Source organism: Canis lupus, chromosome 14 (assembly GCF_048164855.1).
Source record: "Canis lupus baileyi chromosome 14, mCanLup2.hap1, whole genome shotgun sequence".
NCBI classification, from domain to species: domain Eukaryota; kingdom Metazoa; phylum Chordata; class Mammalia; order Carnivora; family Canidae; genus Canis; species Canis lupus.
In genome coordinates this window covers 8,835,705-8,860,725 of record NC_132851.1, presented here as the reverse complement: position 1 = coordinate 8,860,725, position 25,021 = coordinate 8,835,705, and the positions used below count along the sequence as shown (strand labels likewise).

Sequence of the window (25,021 nt, the reverse complement as noted above, 5' to 3'; positions counted from 1 at the left end):
CATTCTGCTACTCTTGGGTACTATGTCCATTGAGTGTCAATTAGGAAAATCTGTTAAAATCTAATTTATTCTTAATATGTCTCTATCCCTGATTTTCTCACTTTGTAAATTTAGTTTCTATCAATGTTGATAATTCTGAAAATATTGACATCTGCTCCTTAAGTTACTATGTACAATGACATATAGCTCCCTCTAGTGACTAAATTCAAACCTTTGTATTTTAAAAATCACTTGTTTCTGAATGTATTTCGTAACAATACTTTGGGATTAAAAATTATTTTTAACTATAGCTCAGTGTGATGAATTTAAGTGTTACATATAAATTTTTTTGTTGTATATATATCAAACTAAGTTTAAAAATCATTTTATCACTACAGAGGTCAAAACATCTATATTGTTTTTCTAATCTTTTTGTCATTTCATGTATTGCCTAGAACTTTTATATATAAGTTGTACAGTATAAACTAAGAGATGAGTCCCTTTACCACAAACATAAGAATTGATCAATCAGAAACTCTGTGTCCATACAGGTGCTATAAATTCTTCATTCCCCAAATCAATTATTCTACATGTAGTAACTAAATACCTATTATGTGCTGTTATGGGTTGAATTGCATCCCTCCATAATTCATGTTTGAAGCCTTAACTCCCAGTACTTTAAGAAGGTGGCCTTACTTGGGGATAAGGTCTTAATTAAATTAAAATGAATTGATTAGGTTTGTCTCTATATAATACTATAGGCTTCCTTATAAACAGGGAAATTTGGAAACAGAATGCATGAACCTACAGAGATCATCTACAAGCCAAGGAGAAAGCCCTCCAGCAGGTTATTTTTCTCATAGCCCACCAAAGGAATAAAACCTGTTAACACTGATTTTGGATTTCTGGCTTTCAGAACCATGAGACAGTAAGTTCTGTAATTTAAGCCACCTACTTTGTGGTACTTTGTAACAGTAGCCAAAGATATCTAAAACATGTGCCAAACACAGAATTTAGGACAAAGCATTCAAAGGTAAAGAGTGTTGTCCCAATGCCAAAAAATTCAATGTCTAGTAGAAAAACAGTCTTGTAAACTTTCAATGTATACAGCTAATTAAATTTATGTCACACAGGAGGGAGAGGAAGGAAATACACTCCAGATCTGATCATGGCATGGAGATCTTGTCTTTGAGATAGAGACCACTGAGCTAATTTGGAAGACAGAAACAGGGTTTGTACAGAAAAGGAGTAACATCTGCAAAGATGCCAAAGTAGTAGCCAACCTGTTAACACATAATGGACTAGGAGTTGGGAGTAAGTATTTGATATGACTGGAAGTTAAATTGTTCAGAGCACTTGTCAGAGAGGAGAGTGATATGAAAACAACAAATAAGCCTTCCATAGAAGCTGGCAATCTAGTTACAGAGACAAAATTTACATATGTGAAGAGTTCAGAAAAGGTAAATATGTGATTAAGTATAAATGAATATTAACTACAGAAAAGAATAGCAATAATAACTTGCAGGTTTAAGTAAATGTAGAATCAAATAATGCCACAAAAGATAGGAAGCATAAAAATATTATCAAATCCTAGTTGGGAAATGGTAAAAGTATTCATTTGTAACATATTCTAAAATGTCAAAGATATGTGATAATATGTAGGGTAATCACTGAAAGGTAATAAAAGAATATATACCCAACAAGCTAATGGAGAAAAATGTAATAAAATAAAAACACTTGATTAACCAAAAAGAAGGCAAAAGAGAGGAACAAGGAACGAAAAACAATTGAACAAATGGCAAACAGTAACATGGTAGAGTTAAATCCAACTGTGCCAGCCATTAATTTATAGGAATTGATTAATTATCCAATTAAAAGGCAGAGACTGGATTACTAACAAAAACAGAACAACAGCTACAAAACTTAAGGATATAATGCTTACAAAAGGCATACGTCAAATATCAAGACACAGGAGTTAAAAGCAGAACAGAAAAAAAGATCTACTACACGATTACTAACCAAAAGGAAATGATGTAGCTATGCTGTAATATAGATCCTAAAAAAGGTGTTAAGAAGGCTAACAACATAGCCTCACAATTTATAAAATGAAAATAGGCAGAACTAAATACGGAAATTGACAAATATTTCATAGTGAAATATTTCAGCACAACTCTCTCCATTGGATGGCCATGGTGTTTACATAATCATAGCTCCATGGTTTGACATTGCTGTTTCAGTGAGCCAACAAAAGGGAAACGGTTTACAAGATAGGGAGATTTGAATGAAAAATAATCTTTGAAAATATTTTCAGATTTATTTGAGAGAGAGAAAGCATGAGTGGGAGGGGCAAAGGGAGAGAGAATCTCAAGCAGGCTCTGTGCATTAGGGCTCTGTGGGGCTTGGCTTGATCTCATAACCTGAGCTGAAACCAAGAGCCAGACGCTTAACTGACTGTGCCACCCAGATAGATGCCCCTGGAAATATTTTAAAATACATATCCCAATTCACATTTTAAAGTTAAATAAACAAACTTCCCTTGCAGGTATAGTTAAATGAAATTTCTCAGATTCATTTTTCTAGTCAGTTGATTTTACTGTATGTGTGATCAAGAACTTATATTTTATCTTATGTAACAACATATCCAGAATTGTGAAGTGAATTTTAATTACTAATGACAAGAAATCTAAAAATATTTATGGCCTTAGGAAGCTCAGTTAAAAAAAAAAAAACCCAGGAATTTTATATTATTAAAGTTTATATGCCCTCAAAGTAAGGTTTGTTGACAGAGAGCCTTAACTTGCTTCCTGGAGAACATCAGAGATTCAGGTGGGGCAGAGTTACAGCAAAAGTTCTTTCTATTCTTTGTAATTCTGAGTTTCCATCAAGTACTGAGTAAGACAGAGTTGAAACGGGCCAAATACTTCTAAAAATAGAGACTGTCATTTTAAGGGAAGTGAGCCCAGTGAAAGCCCACACTTAGTGTATCACAGTTTGATTTTGCTCCTGAAGCAAATCTGGCTGTAATCTTCTTTTGGATTTCCTTTCCTTGCTACTCCTGTGCTTCTTGCATATTTTTTCCTTAATTCTGCATGCAAATATTTCTCCAGTAGACACTAGTTTCTAATGTTCCATGTTTTTAATTTCTGTGTGCTGCATTTTAAACAGATGGGCTTTCTTCCAGCTATTTTAAGATAGAGAAAAGAAGAGACCAGGGGAATTAAAAATAATGCCTATATTAGATGTGTATTTCAAGTTGCTTTGATTCTCTCAGGTGCTTTAGAGAGTCACGCATTCTTCTTCATCACTAGCTCTCTTGCGTCCTACTCACAGATCAATATTCATCGCTAGTTTTCTGGCGTCCTACTCACAGATCAATAAGCTCTGCTCTCAGGCATACTAACCTCTTGGCATAATCAGCTTTTCGTTCAAACATGCCATCTGTGCTTCACCAGGGCCATCTTTCTCTCATGAAACTGGCAATAGTGACAAAGTACATTTGAATTCCCGGTTCTCATAATCATCAAGCAGTCTGTGGTTCTCATTTGTAAATACAGCCTCCTCTATTTGGAAAACTCCTACAGCCTGTTACAGTAACTCAAAGTTCACATTTATTTTCATGCTGGAGAAAAAATGCCTCCTGGTATTTCTTTTAGACCACTCATCATTCTATAGTGTTTTTCCATGTTCCCCCAAACAGCCTCCTTCTTTGCCATCATGCTTTTTCCCCTCTAAATCCACCAACATGGAGGCTGAAGGAAATTGGATAGAAATCTCTATGGGAACTGTCAGACCATTCTTTAATCAGACCTACAGGTTGCTGCTCATGAGACATTGGTTCTCTGCCCAGACATTAAGTATGATTGCCCAGAGGCAATGTGCAGGGAAGCATGACAGCCACCCATGAAAACATGCTAACTCACCAGAGATTTATTTCCTCCTTTACTATCTGAAAACAACAAAACAAACAAAAATGGTAAGCCCTAATAACAGGCCAGCACTCTTGCTAGATCTAAGCATTTTCAGGACAGATTAGGATGCTGCTTATAAAAAGAGGTCTCAATCTGTTTTGAGGTTATACAAATTCCAATGGATTTTCTTTTTCTTTTTCTTTTTCTTTTTTACAAGAAATAAATGCCTGAATGCTGCTGAAAAGTTTTTTTCCTGGCTGGTTTTAAGTCTTCCAATATTTCCAGAAACAAATATGAAAAATTATGTCAATGGAAAGCATGTGAGATTAGCCTCATTGGATAGTCCCAGAGAAGCAAGAAAGATTAGTCAATTAGAAGAGATATTCTCTGGGGCTTTAGCAGTGACATAAGCAATTGTTTTTCAGTTTTGTAAATTTTGTACCATTTGTAAAGCATCGAAGAAGGCTTTAGCTCCACTGTAGATGAGCTAACATTTCCTTTGGCTACCAAATGCTTGTTAATTCCAGGATGTGAAGGTTAAGCCCAGTTTTGAAAATAGCAATTTAGGAATCTACAAAATGTTCATATTTCCCCCTAAATGTTTTTTTACAATAATATGAAAAAAATTGAATAGCTGGCTTTGTTTATTGTTATCACTTTTGGCTGATATTTGGTCAGAGAAATACTAATCAATTCTGAAACATTGAATAAATACCTCCTAAATGTCAGGTGCTATATAAAGCATTGATGTTGGAGAGGAAAAGCATGTATAGAAATGTACAGGACTATTCTTAGTATAGGTTTGCTGATTTATGGATCAGATATATTCCTAAAAAGGTATGTATAATTCAAATTATATAGAATTTTTAATATAAAAGTAGATATAGCTTATCTCTATTTCACACATATATTTATCTATATACTGCTCAGATATAGATATAGATATATGTATTGTATCAGAGTTTAGATCACCCTGTACCTTCATATGTAACTCCAAATATATAATATGCACACACACATACACACACACACACACTTATAACCTCTCAAATTAGATTGCAAGCTGGATTTTGAATTTTTCTCAAAATGTTGAGAGGAATGCAGTATGCATTGTAGGTGCTCAAAAAAAATTGGTTGATGTTAACATACCGATTCAATGAGAATAGATCATTATACAGAGACCAAGTAAGTCATCTTCAGCAGAAAGTCCTCTCCTAGGTACCTTAAAGCATATATTTTCTTTCTCTAGGGATGCACAGAGAATTTAAATACAAAAACAATATTCTATTCCACTGAGGTCCCAGCTATATTCACACTCCAAATTTGAAAGGATCATTCCCATTAGAATCACAGTGTGTAGATGTTAGTTTCAGTCCCCAGAATCTTATATTGTAAGTCTTTGTTTTCCTTATTTAGAGCCATAGAGTTGGGTTCAAGTCAGTGGGGGATAGTAACCAACTTTTCTGTCACAAGTTTGAATAATAGAAGATAAAGGTGTGCTCTTCATGAAGAATTGGTATGTAGTAGAGAAAAATATTTAGCGACTTGATACATGGCAAAAAATAACTCTTGCATGTGAGTGATTAAACACTGAGGAACAGAGGCATCACCAAGGCCTGTATGACTAGATTCAGTGCATTGTAGCAAACACTTGTATACACGTTTCTATTCCCTGCAAGAATACGTGCTGCGAGGCAGTGGGTGTTTGTGCCTTGTTCAGCTTTGTGGTCCATTTCACAACACACTGTGCAGCATTTGGGGATAAATGAGGGAGTCTTGGAACTTGAGGTGTGACTCAGAAGCTTCCTCTCCACACGTGATTGTGCCTAAGTCTTGGAAGAAGATTATGGTTTCTGCTGGGCTCGGTTTCCTTCCTCAATGCTTCCATAATAACACAATTTTATCATATTTCTTGAATTGTAGGTTTACTCCTGTATTATCAAAGGTGGGTCTATTTTCCGTTATCTTCATTTCTTTTTAAAGTCAAGTGCAGTGCTTGCACATTTGATACATGTTTGTGAATGAATGAAGAAAATGATACTTGGCTAGCTCTAAGGTTGTATGAGGTTCCCAGTTTATGTGTCTCTACAAACAATGTGTTTATTTTCAGAATCTTGATGTTTATCTGGGAAAACTAGCCACTAATTCCTAGGGATTAATTTACCCAGAGTAAATAATGATGTTCAGAGACATAGTCTTCCTGTGTATTGAATCCATGATGAAACTATGAAAGAAAATAAATTATCCAACTTCTTATTAAGTTGGGAAATTTCTGAAGGCACACAGAGCATAAGGTAGTGATGGAAATTTACTTTTAGTGCTCACATCCAATATAAATAAAAAACAAAATTCCAAAGAAGGATAATTTTGTTTCACAGGGTGAAAAAATAGGTATGTCTCTATTTTGTGTTGAATAAATAACTTTAAGTATTTAAAGAGACAGGAAATGGACTACAGTATTTCCCAGTAGAGCAAAATAGAATTTCACATTTTTTGTTATTTTATATGAAATGAATCTTTGGAGGTTACCTTAAAAAATGGCAGCTCCTAGTGCAGAATTATTATATACACACTTACTCTTCATTTAGTGTTGGGCAAGTCATTTTGCCCTCAGATGCTCAATTGCCTTATCTGCCAAATAGTTTGTGGAGAATTTATGAGGATTAGGAATAATTAATGTCAACTATCTGGTGAAATGTATCACATATATTTGATGCTCAGTAACTAATAGGTGTTTCATTATCACCATCATAATGATTGTTGTGAGTCGTTATTATGAAAATTAACTTAAAGTTTGAAACAGATTTTAAACTTACAGCACAAAATATTACCAATAGTTCACACTGCTAATAAACAGAATATACTGTGTTCTTCCCAAATCATGGTATTTTTCTTTAGTAGAGGGAATTAAATGACCTACCAAGTCATTGGCTTTATTTTTAACTGAACTAGAGGAAGACACACATAGTCGTATACATACTAAATTTCAATGGGCTCCTTGAAAATTTGTAATTTATAATTCTATCCTAGAGACCAAGAAAAATCTGTTCCTAATGAGTTTGCCAATTTCAATGTATTTCTTGAATTGTAGGTTTACTTCTGTATTATCAAAAGTGGGATGCATTGATTATGTGATTGTTTAGAATATTATGAAAGACTTCACACAGGATTATATAGAAAAACATACTTTAAACATACTTTAAAAACCTCATACTTGACAAAAAATAAAATTTATTTTTATGAATGGTGTTTTTAAAAATGATAAGACATCTTTGACACTTGTTTCAAAACTGATTGTTAATATATTTTTATGAAATTGGAAATTAGTATGGAATTTTTAGAGAGTAGTTTATGTGTAGGTCAAAAGTCACAAATTTGTCTTCCCTTGATCAAGCAAATAAAATTTTCAAAAGGTATTCTTAAAAACATAATTTTTATGCCATCTCCATATGGAGATGTGTGTTAAACATTTTCTATGTAGTGAAAGGGCAATAGTACTCATAACAACCAATACTTATGTAATATTTACCCTGTGCCAGTGATGCTTTAGATGCTTTATGTAGTCATTTCATCCTTACAGGCCTGCTCTTTGTTGTACAGATGAGGAAACTGGGGTGCAAAGTGTTTAAGTGAAATGCCACAGTGCAGCAGACATCAGACTGTAGATTTCATGCTCTAAGTCATTTTATTATTTAGCCTCACAAATAGAGAAAACAATCTATAATTTAGTAATACAGAAGAGATGATGGAGAATTTTAATTGGACAGAATATTATGCAACAGTTAAAATAGACTTATGGAGAATATAAAGCAATGTGGACTTTAAAAAATAAACTAGGGATGCCTGGGTGGCTCAGCGGTTGAGCACCTGCCTTTCATGCCCAGGGTGTGATCCTGGAGTCCTGGGATCGAGTCCCACATCGGGCTCCCTGCATGGAGCCAGCTTCTCTCTCTACCTGTGCCCCTGCCTCTCTCTCATGAATAAGTAAATAAAATTAACATATGGATATTTTTTATTTTATAAATTTCCTTTAATGTCCAAATATTTCTCTGGCAATTTAAAAAAATCTGGTAGTTTGTAGACATTATACTCTAGCAAGTATTTTAGCTGTGTACTCTAGCTAAGATTTGTAAACAGAGGATTTAGTTGAATCTTTCCCTTCCTCTCACACATAGGTACAATGCTAATAACCTCACCACTGAATTCTCAACGAAGATCCATATGCTGCCTTTAGCATGTCATCTCTTTCAGTATGTTTTTACTATCCTCACAGTAGTGTAGGATATTGACTACTCCTTCTTAAAGCAATGTTGATAAGTTCACAGTACAAGATGGAGATAAAATGATCTTTTGTTCATTTGTTTTAAATGCCATATGTTACAGAGATTACAAATATTGAGAGGTAGTGAATGATTTTTCTTTTTCTTCTATTTCATGGGACTATTTATCAGCGCCTATCTAACATTCTGTTCAGGAGATTGTAATGGCAGAGAAATCATAGGACACCAGCCCAGGCTGATGAGACCCTGACAACAAATTAGCTGGTCCTCCGATCTTACAACAATAAAAATCAGTTTGTGAATAGGGAAGCTTGTGTATAGATACTCATCTTTCCCCTTTCTCTCTAGAAAATTTTGGAGAACTCACCTAAATATTGACTGGGTAAGTTTAAGGCATTAGGTTATATTTTAAATATATAAACTCAGTGAGTGTCTATGATAAATCAATCAAAATTTTAGAAGTAAACCGATTTCTTATTACAATGAAACTAAAAAATCAGATATGGGATAAAGTGGAAAAATTGTATTAATTTCTCTTTTATTTAGTGTCAAAAAATAAACTGATTGATCTGGCTTTGCTTTTGGATTTTCTATGGAATTAATTTTTGTAGGATACTTATAAGTACTGTATTTACATTTGTTTTCTTTTTCTTTTTAAAGTTTTTTTTAAAGATTTTATTTATTTATTTATGAGAGATGCAGAGACACAGGCAGAAGGAGAAGCAGGGAGCCCGATGCAGGACTTGATCTCGAACCCCTGGGATCACTCCCTGAGCCGAAGGCAGAATCTCAACTGCTGAGCCCCCTCAGGTGTCCCTTAAAGTTTTTATTAATTTAAATAGTCTCTATATCCCACATGGGGCTCGAACTCATGACCTCGAGATCAAGAGTCATAAGCTCCTCTGACTGAGCCAGCCAAGTGCCCCTATTTACATTCATCTTCTAAAAAGCCTTGGTCACCATTCACAGATTCTTGTTCTAGCACTGAACAAATTTTAGCATTGCAGTTCTTGCTACCAAATTATCTTGGGGGTTAAAAGAATCCACTGCTATTGGAAAGGGTGTACCATGCCTATCTCTCTAAGCCGATATTCATCAATCTGTGCCAAATAGTAAAATGTCATTCCTATTAAACCATCAATAGTATGAACTTTTATTTTCCAAGCAGCAAAATTTATTTATGGATTGGACTGTATCCCAAATAAAAGTTATTCTGAGGGATTTGTAATAGAAAATGAAAAGAGATTCTACCAAAGAGCTTTGCAAACAGCATCACACAGTCATAAACTGTAAAGCACAATCAAACTGTGTCATAAAGCATGAAAACAATGTCATAAACCATAAACAAACTGTCCCGTACTGATACCAGGCCAGCTGGATGTTAATGAACTTCTTTTAGAAGGCCTTAATTTTTGCATTTCCTGTGACTCAGCCAAGCCTCCCACTCTCTGTTGAGGAGTCATGGATCATTTTGCAGTAGTTTGCAGCATGCACTTCTTATGCTTTGATGACATCAGAAGTAGTTATATTTAGTCACTAAAAGACACATATTTCCCATGAAACCAGCCATGGGCTCTCCTTTACTAAAATAAGATACCACTCTTCACCAAATCATAGCAGCTAACTTTTATTGGACATTCACTGTGGTCAGGCACTCTGCTGAGTATGTTGTAATCTTCTTAATGAGCATAATTATTACTCCCATTTTTCAGAGAAGCAAACTGAGGCACAGAAGCTGAAAGACTTGTTCCAGGTCACACAAAGAAGTCAGAATCCTAAACCAAGCAATCTGGCACCAAATTACCTGCAATAGTCTCAGTCCTTCTTGGCTTGCTCTTGCCCCAGCCATCAGCTCCTGGCAGCTTCCATGTCATCTGTGCTCCAGTCGACACTGGATGACTTTGTATTTCTCCACAATCCCGGTTTTTCCATTTTAAGCTAGACCTCCTTGTCATGCACTGCCACTGCCCCCCTGAGCTTGCTGGACTCTGGTTTCTCCGTGAGGGATATGTGCCGGCCTGCATTTAAACCAAGGCACTAAGTAGGCCTTGGGAGAAGCTCTGTAGAGGAGGGGGGATGTGTTACGGGACAATGAGGAAAGAGAGCTACTTCTTGTTACCTTAGTGTTTGTCTGCTTAATTTGCAGTGGTGGTTTGAGAAGGATATGGGAAAAAAACATTACAGTAAAGGTAGCTGGGATCCCAGATCTTCTTCTGTGCTAAGCATTAACCCCTTCATTGTCAGATAATGGAAAGTTACAAGGACTGTGGAGGGAGCTAGAGTAGGTAGGAGAGCTCTAGAGAAATTTGAGGGCATGATCTGTTTATTGATAAATATGATATGTTCCTTAAATATTTACATTTTTATTTATAGCCCTACCAGTGTGTCTTGGTTAAAGAGTCTTTCTTGGTAGCGCCTTGTGTTAGTGGTATAAGTGGAATTCTAACCACTGCACACACAACCCTCCCCCCGCCTCAAATTCTTTCTTCTTCCTCTTCTTCTCTTAGATCACACTGAAATATGATTTTGTTTAGTGACAATCCATTTATATTCTCCTCTCAAAGTGGAGCAATTCTTCCCTGTCTAGCTTTACTGACCAGAATACATTGAACTCTTTATTTCGTCTTGGAGCCAATATTAACAGGAGCCAAGTTCACAATATATTCCAAATTCTGTGCTCCCTGGTCCTATATTTTCATTTCTTTCAGAATTAAAACTTTCTTATTAGATATGTGCTGCTTTATCCTCCTGTTGGTGAATGGCAAAATTAATGTCATCTGTCAGGGCTGGGAGTTTAAGAACTGAAATCCAGATTTTAGAGAATGGATAACTCAGGATAACTCAGTTCCTACTCTGTTTTGCTTGGCCCCCTTCACTTTCACCTACTTAATACTCTCTCCCCCTTCAGGCACCTGGCTATTTTTGCATCATCCACATTACATCCTTTAATAGATGACTTCTAGCGGCATTAAGCTATGCTTTTGTATCTGTGATGTTAACAAATAACGAAGTATAACATCCCCATCATCCTCCAGCTTTGAACATCACAGTGAAACATCTCAAGAGAATTGTTGATACACACTGTTTCAATGTCACCTCTCACTCATTAACTTATTCTGATCTGCTTCTGTTTCTTCCATTTCCCCTGTCAGTGGCCTTCCTCCTCGTATTACTCAACCATTTGTCCTTCAGCTGCATATGTCATGGCTTCTCTGGAAGCAGTCTCTTCTCCAGCTTATGGGGCATTTTCCAGATTCTGTTCCTACTTCCCTGGCTGCTCCTTCTCAGTCTCCCTTGCTGACATTTCTTCTTTTTGACCTTACAAGTTGGTGGGCCTCAGGTCGGTGTCTGTGCTTGTTATTCTTATTTTCTCTCCCCTAAACTTTCTCTTTGCCTAATTACAAATGGTATACCAGATAGAACCATGTAAAAACTGGGGTCTGTGTAAATAAGTGAAAATGAGATGAATATCAGCCTAATATTTCTAACCGAAACCTCTTTCCTGAGTTCCATATCCACTGTTTACCTGACATATCCACTGGATGTCTAATAGGCATCTCAAACATAAAACATGTGTAAGATAAAATTTTTATCCTGCTCAATTTTAAGTTTTCTCTGTCATTTAATTCCACTACTAAAGAGTCATTTTTGATGTATGCATTTTCCTCACCTCCAAAATAGAATCCATCATCAAGTCCTTTCTCTTCTTTCATCAGTTTATATGTTGGATTTCTAGGTCCACTCTCAGCTACTCTAATCTAAGTGATCTTACATCTTAAGTGAGCACTATAATAATTCCCTATCTGCTTTTTCTGCTTCCACTTATTCTCCTATTACCCAATCTCTAGCTACCAAGTAAGACTCTTTAATCAAGACACACAGGTAGGACTGTAAATAAGAAACATCATATTTTATCAATTGAAAATATGTATACCAGACTCTCATACTAAACAATCAAGAAAACATAGGTAATAGCAACAAAGATACCTCCTTAAACATGTCCCAATGCATTTAGACTAATCCAAATCCTTACCATGGTTCATACTAAAGGTTAGAAAACTACAGCCTGCAGGCCATGTTGAATCCACTGCCTGTTTTTGTAAATGGTTCTACTGAGATACAGTCATGCTCAGTCAATTACACATAATCTAGGATTATTTTTGCACTACAGTGGCAAATTGAGTCACTGCAACAGAAATCATTTGGAGTGCAAAGCATATATTTACTATCTGAGCCTTTACAGAAAATGTTTGTTGGTCCTGGTTTATACTGTCTTGCACTATCTACTTCCTACCTAGCTCTGAACTTCTCTCTAGCTACTCTGCCTTTAGCTCACTTACAACTCTTCACCAACAGGCCTTGTTCCTATTACAGGACTAGAGCTAGTGCTTTATGCCATGTGGGATTTCTTGATATCTTTATAAGGAATGTTCTTTCTCTGGATCTTTGATTGGCTGGTACTTTCTCAATATCTAGCTCTCTCTTCCTAGGACAGAGGTATTCCTTGACATTCTATCTAAAGTTGCACCTGATTGCTATCTCATTGCAAATTTTTTTATTTCTTTCATAGCACTTATCACAGTAATTACCATGCAGACACTAGCCACAAGACAGCTAGTATAGTAAAATAATATTAGAAAACTAGACTTTATGGCAAGACATATTACTAAATAGACAAGACTTTACTAGGTATAGACAAGATTGTCTGGGGATATATAGATACCAGATGAAATAGGCTTTAAAGCAAGAGAGGAGGTTGCCTGGGTGGCTCAGCAATTGAGCATCTGCCTTCAGCTCAGGGCCTGATCCCGGGATCCGGGATCAAGTCCCACATCAGGCTCCTTGTGGGGAACCTGCTTCACCCTCTACCTACATCTCTGCCCCTCTCTCTGTATCTCTCATGAATAAATAAATAAAATCTTTTTAAAAAGCAAGAGAGAGTAATAAAAAAAAAACCTGACATTTCATAATCATAAAAGGTTGGTTCATAAGAAAAATCTTAAATTTGTATGTATCTAATAGCATAACCTCAAAATATATAAAGCGAATTTGGATAAGTTGCCCAGAGAAAAGGAAATATTCACAATCACATGGTTGAAGGTTTTAATACCATTATTTTAGTAGCTCACATAAATGCACAGATAAAATGTCAGTAATAGGTCCTATCCACTCCTACTGAATTACATACATTTCCTTTTCAGGTCTTGGTAGCCCACCCAATATATTTCCACGGCACCAATATCTACCATTCTTAAGGAAACTTTCTATATTCTGTTTATTTAATAGCCTCCCATACTTTCACACTGATTGGAGACAATTACTAAGCCTGTGGACAGGTAGATGAATTGAGACCCAAAGCTAAATAATTTATAGCAGGTCATGGAGAGAGTAATGAGGCCACGTGGCTAAAACATTCAAGCCTTGGTCTTTCTGACCTGTATTTTTTCCATGGATTATACTTCCTCCTCTGATGAATGAGTTAGCAATTTACTGTATCTTTTTCCTGTAATTGCTGTAAACCATTTTCTTCTTAATATTATACTCAGGTGGGGATTAGCAGAGATTAATGTCACCATTAACTCCCTAAAGGATGCTGGAGTGGTGTTTCCTACACCATTTTTGTTAAGTTTGCCAGTCTGGCTCCTGCAGAAATGGACAGACACTAGAGAATGACTATAGTACAGATTGCTTCAAGCTCATACAAGTAGAAACCCTGAGTGCAGTTGTTGTGCTCAATGTAGTATCATCGCTAGAACAGATTTAAAAAGCCTCATGTTCTCATGGTATGCAGCCATTGATTTATTGAATGCATTTTTCCTATTCTGGTCAGATAAGAGGATCAGACATAGTTTGCATTTATGTGACTGGCACAAACACATTCATTTATGCTTTTGCTTCAGGGCTATGTTAACTCTCCTGCCCTCTGTCATAATACAGTCTGAAGAGATTCAGACTGTCTGAGTTTCTCAGAACATTGCATTAATCCATTATATGACATCATGTTGATTGGATAAGAGGTGGCTAGAAAGCTGGAAGTTTTATGCTCTTCTAGTGATAGAAGATAAACTATATGAAGCATTTACTTTTAAAAACTTGTAAATTCTCTGCCCTTTTGAATTGTAAATCTCCCAGCCTCTTGCCAGCTTTAGTACCTAGGAATGTCTTTCTCAAAGACTTTCCCTTAGAAATGTAACCATCAAGAAAGATAGTTCCCAATTCCCCAGGCTCTGTGGGAGGGTAGCAGCCTAACTTGGGTAAGCGCCAATTAGCACACACAGATGGTCTAATCACATTGATCAGCAACACTCCCACCTCTAACCTCCAGTACTTTTCTAATAGTTCACCCCAGTGTTTAAAAATTCACCTTCAATCTCTCTCTCTTTCCTAATGCAATAGCATTTCCCACCAGGTTTATTGAGATATAATTGACATAGAACATATAAGTTTAAGGTGTATAATGCAATGATCTGATATATGTGTATATCGTGAAATGATCATTACAGCAAGTTAACATCCATCAATTCATAGTTACATATTTTTCTTCTTGTGATGAGAACTTTCAACATCTACTCTTAGCAACTTTTCAATATACAATCAGCATTGTTCACTTGAACATAGTCTTCCTTGTCTATTTAATTCCATCTATATAATCCTTCTTTGACTCAGGTTTCATGATGAAAAGAACTGGAGAAGCTGCTTTGGATGTATTGAGGTTTTCCGAGCTTCCCTTTAAGCCTCGAACCACTTACTTCTGGACCATGAAATGAGAGAAGAGCAAACATTTATCTTATTTGAGCAGCTGAATTTGTGTTATCTCTTTGTTGGAACAGCTTGGCCTATGTCATAAGTAATACAAGACCTATTTGACCAAGTTCTTTTAAAAAGAAGACAGGATGGAGTTTGAAAAACAAAACAAAACAAAACAAAAAGATATTTAACTTTTTTTTTCCCTCCGAGCATGAATATGGCACTGAACTTTGTTAAAAGTCAAAACTTAGGAAAATATAAAAGTACATGTAACATCCATCACCAAAAAATTGAAATAAATGTAATATTTAAAACTTGGACCAAAATTGTATTGTTCAGAAACAAAGAGATGAGTTTATAATATTTTAAGATTCAATTTGGCCAAGTTCTACAATGAATTATTTCTTAGAAAAACATTGCAGAGAGCCCACCTAAAACCCATTTTATTTACTCAATATTTAGATTGCTTTAAAAAAGTGAATAGAGGGGATCCCTGGGTGGCGCAGCAGTTTAGCGCCTGCCTTTGGCTCAGGGCGCGATCCTGGAGACCCGGGATCGAATCCCACGTCAGGCTCCCGGTGCATGGAGCCTGCTTCTCCCTCTGCCTATGTCTCTGCCTCTCTCTAGCACTCTCTCTGTGTAACTATCGTAAATAAATAAAAATTAAAAAAAAAAAGATCTGTGAAAAAGTGAATAGAATAACATAAATGTAGAAAAGGATACTTCAGTGTTATTATGTAATGCATATTTTCTGATTTTCTAATGAGCTTTTTGCTGTGTCCATATTACAGTTTTTTGGGATAAGGCTAATCTTCACCATGTCATTCATTGATGCCCTTTCTTCTTTCCTTTATTCTCTCCATTTGTAAATATTCTTTAAATTGATTCAGCACAAACTTGTGAATACATATATTGTTCCTGGAGCTGTTTTGGGTGCCAAAGTGCTAAAGAGAACCTCAACGGGAGTTGGACAATAAAGTACAAACAAGTCACAAAAACAAGAGAATATTTGTGATAAATCAGAGGTGGGCGTAGGAGAAGGAAAGTGGATGCTGCCAAGGAGACTAACTGGATGGGGAAGAAAGAGCTATGAAGCTGGCTGGGCATGTCCACTTGTGCAGAGGCAAGAAAGAGGATTCCAGACCCCGGGAAGTACAATTGCAAAGACCTCTGGCAAGGAGAAAGCTTGACTCCCCAGAAATGGTAACAGCTAAGGAAAGGGAATAAAGTGAGCAAGGAAGAGAATTGAGTTGGGATGAGGTGGAACTAGAGGAGCATGATTAGAGAAGTAACTTATGAGACAGCTAAGGAGGTTAAATTCTGTTCTAAGCACAAAGTAGAGTTTTAAGGGGAACAGTAATAGGATCTATTTACATTTGTCAGGAAGCACTCTGGCTGTGCCTAGATTAGAAGAAAGACTATCTTATCCTTCATTATTGAAGTCATAGGCTGCTGGGGGTGGGGATTCAGGAAAGTCATGACTGCCTTGCTTTGGGAACTTGTAATGAAATCTCTGGACACCAGAACACATTTGTATATTATGGACTGATTGGTTTGAAAACGTTTCTCGTTTGTATGCTAGTCAGACTTTCAGCCAGATGGCTTGAGGCTGAAAGGAAAAAAAATCTATCCAGCTAGGCACAGGTTTTTTTGTTGTTTTGGTCCCCTGTTTTTTAGTAGGACCTGAAGAGATGTGAGAATCAGGAGTCACAGAGTAGTTTGACCTCTGAACCCCACAGAGCTAAGAAGATGAGCGATGAGAGAGGAGAAGACAATCTCAGAAGACATGCGGATTTCTCTGGGGCATCCAAAAAACAAGCACCACAACACACATTCCCTCTAGCACTCTACTTTAAGTCTGCATCATGTTTATATTACTTACCCACTCATCTTCTCCACATCATGATTTAAGAAACAAAATAAAACCCTGTTCTTTAAACTTTTCAACACTATGAGTATCACAGTGAAGTTAAATGAGTTGGAATTAAATCATTCATGCGCTCATTTATATGCAGCAGAAAATCCAGAGTAACTGCTCTAATACTTGGCAAATTATTATTTAGGAGAGGAGCATATTTGAATAATTAATATAAATAATTAACATACTTTAAGACTATTCTTGCTGTAATGCCAATAGGCATTACGGGAAAAGGGATTTTAACCATCTGCAAGAAACTATATTGGACAAGTATCCTTGACGATGATTAAAACTCAACAATTTGATTTTTCTTTATTTTATGAGATGACTAAATGCATTTGAAATACTTCATTAACTAGAAAGTCTGCTTTATGCCATCCAGAGATGAATTTATACTTGTGAAATATGCAAATATTTTTAAGGTATAAAATTTTAACTGCTGTTGAATTCAACTGAAGCACCATGAAAATTGAAACATAGCTCATAATTCCATATTTCATTTTAACAACCTTGGCTAAACATTTTTTTCAGAATTGAGATTTATGAAGTAAATCAATTTTAGTGACTATGATCTCACTTCCCCAAGTAATGTCTGCCAGGCTTCGTGGGGTACAACTTCCATCCTCAGATTCCAAACAGGACTAGAGTGGGAGCCTGGCTGTGCAGGAAGTCAGGAGCCAGCCCAGCAGCTGCAAAATCCACCTTTACATATTTTCTTAGTCCTTTGTTTTAATCAATATCCTCTTCTAAGCTGTAAAAATGGGATTTAAAACTTGGCAGCATTTGTCTTGCACATGTTGGCTTTAAAAGATATTTAACATTAAGAAAATTAAGAAAATATAATGAAAAGGAAGATTTTGATTGCACCTGCAGTATTTTCATGGTAGGAAAGGTTTATTTTTATAGCCAATAAAACTATCTAGGTGTGTTGTCTGGGGTGCTCAGATATTAGTGAAAAGGGGATAGGTAGGGTGAGAGGAAGGGATTGTGAGAGGAGCTCCAGAAATTTGGAAACAGGAGAGAAGAGGCATCCATTGTTATCTATGGAAGGAAATCTGGCTTGGATGTCAGATCATCTTGATTTTTAGCTCAGGTTTATAAACAAAGCCATCTTAACCACCCCAGTAATAAGAGATCCAGAACAGATCCAACCTTTGTGTGAAGCTTATATATTTCTGGTGGAAAAAAATAATTAAAATTGTGAATACAAAATTAGGCATGGATCCCTAAAAGGGAATTATGTAGTGAGGAATCTTGAAGCTTATATTCTTAGTATCATGTTAAATTCTGCTCCAGGTAGAATGACATCTGATCAGGTAGATATCAGAATTGCTACCTTCATATGATATAGCTGAGATCCAAGGATAAGAAGTGGCTTCCAGCTGGTACCTGGTAAAGCTAAGCCTTGGACCTGGCTGGTCTCATGAAGTTGGAATCTCTGCTCCTTCTATCACACAGCAGGAGCTCCATATGTGACCTCAGGCAAGTTACTTTACCTCTTTGGTCCTTCAGTCCCATCTTGAAAAATGAAAGTCAAAGCAAAATGAACATAAAGGTCTTTCCAGTTTAATAAACATACTGGCCATTTATGCAGGTTTAAAAACAGCAACATTATCTTTGCCTCTTCTCAGAATCTCACTCCCCATGATCTGGCAGACTGTAACATGATGATGGGTAGTACTGCTGTGACATCAGCCTCCCAGGGTTGGATTGTTGGTCCTACCATAGAATAGCTGTGGATGCTCAGGTAAATCACTTCTATTTTCTCCTTTATAAAATAATGATAATAGTCCTGACAGCAAAATTTATAATGATTATTACATAACTTCATCCATAGTGCAGTAAAAATTAGCCATTATGTCTTGATCAATCGTCAAATCAAAAACAGTTCCTATTTATACCCTTGAGCCACCTTCTTCCCCCATCATTTTTCTCTTACCATTTCAAGAAGGATGCCTTCCCAGAATTCACCTCATATCAGGATACAACCAGGGTATAAGCATACCTGCCTTTCCCATTTCTACTCTGCTGTTTCCCCACATACTAATAAAAACAATGTAGGTGGGACACATTCTCTCAGTATTTAAGAGCCCACCGTCTTTCTGGGTTTCTTTGGCCATCCCTCTGCTAAACCAATATGCTTTCTGGAGCACCTGGGTGATACAGTCAGTTGAGGAACCCACTCTTGGTTTCAGCTCAGGTCTTGAGATCAAGCCCTGAGTTGGGCTCCAAGTGGAGTGTGCTTGGAGTTTCTCTCCCTCTGCCTTGGCCCCTCCCCTCCATGTTTGCTCACTCTCTCTCTATAAAGTAAATAAATTTTTTTAACAACGGGGGTGGCTCAGCGGTTTAGTGCCGCCTTCAGCCCAGGATGTGATCCTGGAGACCCAGGATCCAGTCCCATGTCAGACTCTCTGTGTGGAGCCTGGTTCTCCCTCTGCCTGTGTCTCTGCTTCTCTTTCTCTCTCTCTCTCTCTCTCTCTCTCTCTCTCTGTGTGTGTGTGTGTCTCTCATGAATAAATAAATAAAGTCTAAAAATTTTTTAAAAAGCAATATTTTTCATTTATTTTTTCTTCTAAAAGACCACATTATCTTTGGAGCTGCTCTTTCTCCTTTCTGTTACTTGTCCTCAGGGATTCTGTCTTTTTCTGCTGAGTGAGGGAGCTTTGAGTTATGTCTCCTTCTCCCAACCATTTCAGCTCCTCTGGTTAGCTGCAGACTGCTACAGTCACCAACTGGCTGGGGATGTGGTGAGGCAAGAGTTTGCCTCTCAAAGCCTTTGTTTTCTCATTCACAAATTGGGATCACTGTTTCTCCATAACTGTGGTATGGATTAAATTAACCAAAGCATATAAACTAGTTAGCACACTGTCTAGCACACTGCAAGCCCTCAAGAACTATTGACTCTTATTATCGTCACAATCATTATTATGAGAGGTTTGGTAGCACCCCATTTCCTTTTCCCCTGCAAAATACTTTCCAGAATGGTTCCAGTAATAGCACTATTTCACATTCTGGAAATAATGAGCAAAAGGCTAAATATGTTGGTAAGATCATCTCCTGATCAGGGATACTTTTTATGATTGTAGAATCCATTTTTATGCTGATATATAGTAATCATATTGCATTCTTTTGAACCTCTGTTTTCTGCAAAAAAAAAAATCTTAAATGATTAAACATTCTTAAGAGATATTTACTTATGCTGTGATTGAGACTGCATTTTACTTCCCTCAAAACAATCTTTTAATAAATAATTTCAGAAGACATGTTCAAAATAGGAATGCCATCAGGGAAATGTTGATGCAGATGGGATTTTTTAGAGCTCAAAGTAATTAAGAGTTCCTGGCAATGAGAAAAAAACCTTTGAAGAAATAGAATCCAATTCTTTATCCATGATAATTTAATGTTGTACCTTTAAACTGTCTTATCAGTATTTAAACTGTACTAATAAGACAGTTTAAATACTAATTTATGATCCACTCAGGTTTAGCATAATGTCATATAACTGAAAACCTTATGTTCTGGGTGCATTTATTTAAAATATTGATTGAGTCAGTGTCCTATTTCAAAACGTTCTACTTTAATGCAATAAAGATAAGCTACTATCTTTAAAATGTCTTTAAAAATGACACTGAGTTCTGGAATTACTATTTGGCAAGAAAAGATAGCATTATATAATAACGAAAATTTGTGGGCTCTGAAAGTCCTCTAGAGTTTCTTGCGTATTAGTATTATTGATTAGGCTTCTGATGATTGACTAATGGCTAAACGTGTTTGGTTAAATGCAAACAAGTCCCCTATCAATAAAGAGTAACATTTTGCGTAATGGAAAAATGAGAACTAACTGACGATTTGCTAAAGTAAATCATAACACATAGGGATTCAAAGCATCAAAATCTCAATTATTGTCATTATAAAACTAAAATCCTTAACTGTTATATCCCGGAAACTATAAATTCAAATTTACAGGACAATTAATAGAACATCCAACCATTCTTTACTAACTTATTCATTAAGCATTATGAGTATCAACTACATACGAAAACACACACTAGTAGCTGTATATGAGAATATTAAGAGACAAACATGGAAACTGAAGCCAAAAAATGAACAAAGGAGACAAAACAAAAAAATTATGAACTGTGACCTATTTGCAGTTTGAAACTTTAGAACTTTGAAAGAAACAAAGAGAAAGAAGTGTTAGAAAATAATAGGGGAATAAGAACTCAGAAAAGACAGCAATATTCTCGGAGGATAGAATATTTATGCTGAGGCCTAAGTGATTCCAGGAGAAAGACTGGAAGAACTCTAGCAGTAAAGTTCCCAACGTACCTGTTATTTGATAAAGAGGAAGGTTAGAATGGTCCAAGGCTAGTGATAGAAGAAAAAGAGGAATTGAGAGGATTTTGGACAGGGTGGAGTCAGATTACGCATATAAGTAGGACAGTTTGATTTTAGCAAATAGGCAATGGGGACCCTTAATATCTGGAAGGGAGTCATTTGACACAGAAGTTACACATTGGCTTCTTGCTACTAGATAGCAGATATTGTTTATCTTGAATCATAACAAATCAGATATTGTTTATCTTGAATCAGAACAAATCAGAATAAATCAGCAATGTAATGGAAGGAAATAAAGGAAAGGGAATATGGTAGGGAAGAATTATATAGAAGTGGAGGAGCACACTGCAAGTATGGGATTTTGAGACAAGGAGTAGCACAGCTTTTAATATTGATTTTTTTAAAAAGATTGTATTCCTTTATATCAGAGAGAGAGTGCGTGTGCATGGGCGCAGGGGGAGGGGCAGAGAGAGAGATTCTGAAGCAGACTCCATGCTGAGTGCTAAGCCCAACATGGGCTCAATCCCAAGACCCTGATGACATCATGACGAGAGTCAAAAATGAGAGTTGGAAGCTTAATCAACTGACTCACCTACATGCCTCAATATTGATTTTTAATATGAATACTCTCCTTTCCAGAGATTAGAAGCCTCAGTTTCTAATAGATGAACAATTCATTCAACAAATATTTATCATTTCATAAGTGCTGGGATTTTTCAATTTAACAAGATTTAATATAACCAGATTGATTGGACAATAATGGAAATCATGAATGAAGGATATAGAAAGTGAAAATCTCTCTGGTATAGATCTGCAGTTGCTTCAATTGAAGCAGTTGCTTCATTTGAAAATATTTTGTATACTGATCATATGAAACTATTAGCAAGGCTCTGTACAGTCTTTCTAAAGTTATACTAGATAGATTTACCATCAAATAACGTAACTGATGGCAGCAGAGCATTTCATGCCACTACGGATGTCTGAGATGGTACTGTCACTAAACTCAGACTAAAGATCCTTGGTCATTACAGGATCCTCACAGATCAGACCACAGATGTCAGCTGTAACTTAGTCACAGAGAGCCTGCTCTGAGGTTGGGACTTTTGCCTTTAGGCCATCTGCTTAAACTGTCAAGACTAGCAATAACAACCAAAAAGATTCTTATTTCACCCACAAGGTAAGCACAGACTCTTACCTTTTCTAGTGTTTGCTAAGCAATCCTTTTGATGGTTAGTTTTTAGATGTTTCTATACACCCCTTGAGACATCTGGTGTGCGGTCTCCATGGCTACTCTTTCTGAAGAGTTCTTTTGGCAACTGTACAACCGGCATGATTCAGGACTTTCATATTTTCAGTAGAACAATCCATCTTTATGATAAGGCCGTGATTGCCAATAAATTGGGTGTATCATAGGTTTTGAGTCTGATACTTATGTTAATGTCAGTTTCATTCTCAAAGCTTTAAAAAAAAACATTGATCTTTAAATCAGAAATCTCCTACATCACTATAGCAAGCAGATTCCCACAATATGGAAAGAAAAGCCATGACCCAGAGTCACTCAGCATGCTCAGCTGATAGAATATAAACTAGCACTCCCAGCTCCTGACTTCTATGTTGGCATACTGTCCATCTTTACTGCAGTACCCATATGAGAGTTTTTTTTGGGTGGTCTCTGCTTAACCTGAGTCATCAATCATCACATCATCATAAAGCCAAAATAGATGCACCTGTACAACTCACCTTGCTATGGACTGAAGGTTTGTGTCTCTCCAAAATTCACATGTTGAAACCCTAATTTCCAGTGTGATGGTATTTGGAGATGGGGACTTAGAGAGATAATTAGGTGATAAGGGTCTAAGAGCTTGCTTCCTCTTTCTCTCTGCCTTGTGAGAATACAACAAAAAGGTGTCCATTTGCAAACTAGAACTCCAGTTTGTCAGCATTTGTTGCTGGACTCCCTAGCCATTGGAGCTGTGAAGAGTAAATTTATGTTGTTTAAGATAACCACCCAAACTGCCATATTTTTGTTACAGCTGCCTGAGCTAACACACATCTAGAGTAATGGATTTCTTATTTAGGATTTATTAAGGAAATAATAGAAAAAAATTCTCTTAAACACCACCCCACAGAAACATAACTCAATTCCTCATTAGATATCTTTTCTCCAAGAAGTTTTCCCCAGTACCAGAATTCTCATTTTAGTCTCTGGATTGTGCAAGGAGATGCCAGATTCAAGAAAACATGGGTATGACTGTTTAAATTTAAAACATTTTTTGCAACCCTCGACAAGCTAAAACAGTAAACCAGGAGAAGTCCTGAGTGTTTCTACTTTCCCTTTTGCTTACAACATTTGGAGAATACATAAGCAATTAAGTTGAAATCATTTAATAAAGGGAGAAAAAAAGCAAGGTGAATAATAAACCAGCTAGAAGTTTAGCTCCTAAAAAACAGCATCATGAGCCACGTAATTTTCAAAACCCTTCTAGGATATGCCAATCTCATATATTTTATATATACATGTATATATGCAAATCCATTATCAAAATATTTGGGAAACTTGCATACTGCAGTTCTCACTTTGAAATATATTGACCAAAGTTCCAATAAGGTCAAACATAACAAATGCATTTAACTTGTTTAATTCAGGATGTCCCAAACTTAGTTGGGAAAAGGACTCATCTTCTTTTAGTTCCCGTTGTTATCTTCAAGAGCATACTTTGGCTCTAAAGGAGACAGCAAGCTGAGAATGGTGTTCACAGACCACTCTAGCCACAAGTCCTTATACGCTGACTGCTTGCTTTGAGAGCCCAGTATTTTGTCTTAAATTAATTGTTTGAATCACAACCTCCTGTAGAGCTGCCCCCCAATCACAGTGTAGTCAATTAATGAATGCTCACATTCACACACTTTCTGAAACATCCAGAATGATGAAGACTCAGCAGCACAGTGTGAGGACATGGCTCTGGGTGTCAGGAGACCAGAAAAGCAGGCTTGATGTAAATGTTTAATCCTGGGACTTTGTGCATCTGAACATTAAGGAGGTAAAAACAGTATCACTTCCTCCTCCAATCTATAATTCCATAATGCAGTCTCTTCCCATGGTCCCAAGGCAAAGATCTGAAATATTTGGTAGTCTCAGAGTTTAGTAAAGGTGTTCCCTGAGTTTTTGGGGTCTTTGGAGATTTCAGCAGCAAGAAGATTAAAGGAGCTTAAAAGGATAACTACTAGAGCTACTTCACAAAAAGATCTGAAGAAGCCCCTGCAATTTCCTGAAGAGATGAAAAGATTGTAAGAGGGAAGGAGGTTTCCAGCCAGTTTTCCAGTGATATACCACAAATGGGAATTTACTGGCAGATAATACCTCCAACTGAAATAATGGTGGCTGCTTTAACAACTAAATCCTTAAACATCAGCAGTTTATGCAAAGTTTTTTTCTTATTTATATAACAGTCCATTACAGCTGTTCCTGGTCAGCAGAAGTTTTTTTATCCAGACTGTGATCCAGGAATCAAAGCTTTCCATACTTTATAGTTAAGGGTCCTTTGCATCTAGCCCCAGAAAAAGAAGGAACACCTCCTACTTAAATGCTTTGTCCCAGTGACAAGCTTCTTAACCAAACAGGCCATGGTTCCCCAGAGGCAAAGAGCTGGAAAATGGAGCTCTGGTCTAAGCAGTATTAAAGACAAAAGGAAACGGGACTGGAGAATTCTCAGAGCAGACAAAACCACATAAGCCATGTAAGCAAAATGGGTAAAATTTTGGATAATTTGGAATTGTAGCAGCTACTTTGGGAAACATTTAACTTAGATAAGATAGATAGTCAACCTTACAGGGCACCCTTGAAAAGTGAG

General features: G+C 36.5%; 1 long non-coding RNA gene across 1 annotated transcript in view; it reads right to left on the bottom strand.

Moving 5' to 3' along the window:
• The window catches only part of LOC140603361 (uncharacterized), a 56,875-nt gene extending 35,550 nt beyond the window's left edge, over positions 1 to 21,325 (bottom strand). Inside the window, exon 1 of the long non-coding RNA XR_012006339.1 lies at positions 21,162 to 21,325. This is a non-coding gene — a long non-coding RNA (uncharacterized lncRNA). The remainder of the gene's footprint in view (positions 1 to 21,161) is intronic.
• Positions 21,326 to 25,021: the final 3,696 nt, after the last annotated feature.